This window comes from Notothenia coriiceps, unplaced genomic scaffold, assembly GCF_000735185.1.
Source record: "Notothenia coriiceps isolate Sejong01 unplaced genomic scaffold, NC01 NC01_scaffold00008733, whole genome shotgun sequence".
Lineage (NCBI taxonomy): Eukaryota > Metazoa > Chordata > Actinopteri > Perciformes > Nototheniidae > Notothenia > Notothenia coriiceps.
The window spans coordinates 21,215-21,783 of NW_011341434.1; the positions used below are offsets into that span (position 1 = coordinate 21,215).

At 56.2% G+C, this 569-nt stretch overlaps 1 protein-coding gene across 1 annotated transcript in view; it reads left to right on the plus strand.

Moving 5' to 3' along the window:
• The window catches only part of LOC104944744 (tetraspanin-18-like), a gene marked incomplete at its 5' end in the record, with an annotated part of 34,738 nt that overhangs the window by 14,286 nt on the left and 19,883 nt on the right, over positions 1 to 569 (plus strand). The gene's annotated exons all lie outside the window — the stretch shown is intronic.

The following is a 569-nucleotide window of genomic DNA, read 5'->3' on the forward strand; positions in this document are numbered from 1 at the left end:
CGAACACAGGAAAGAGACAAGACTAAAATACAGCGAGGGGTAATCACAAGACGAGAAACAGCCGGCAGCAGGGAGGAGAAACACAACAACACCACACAGGCCCCAGGGTGAACACAATCAGACACACCCAGGCGAAACCTACACGACAGGCCACGCGAACAAACACAGGGAAAAGGACCAGACACATATACCTAAGCAGGAAACCACCATGAAACCGCCGCGAAGAACCAGCAAAACCACCCCAAAACCAAGACATACAAAATGTGACATGACACAATAATCGTAACAGAACCCCCCCCTCAAGGGACGGATTCCAGACGTCCCTAAAAAAAAAAAAAAAAACCACCACAAAAGTCCAAAACCTCAAGCAGAGTGGGTGGAGGGGGTCCGGAGGATGGGATTTTGGGCTGACAGCCAAGGAGCACAGCGGAGGACCCGGAAGGGATCTCGGGCGGACGGCCCGGGGGCAAGGCAGAAGCCGAGAAGGGGGACTCGGGCGGACAACCCGGGGGCAAGGCAGAGTCCAAGGTGGGGGTCTCGGGCGGACGGCCCGGGGGCAAGGCAGAGTC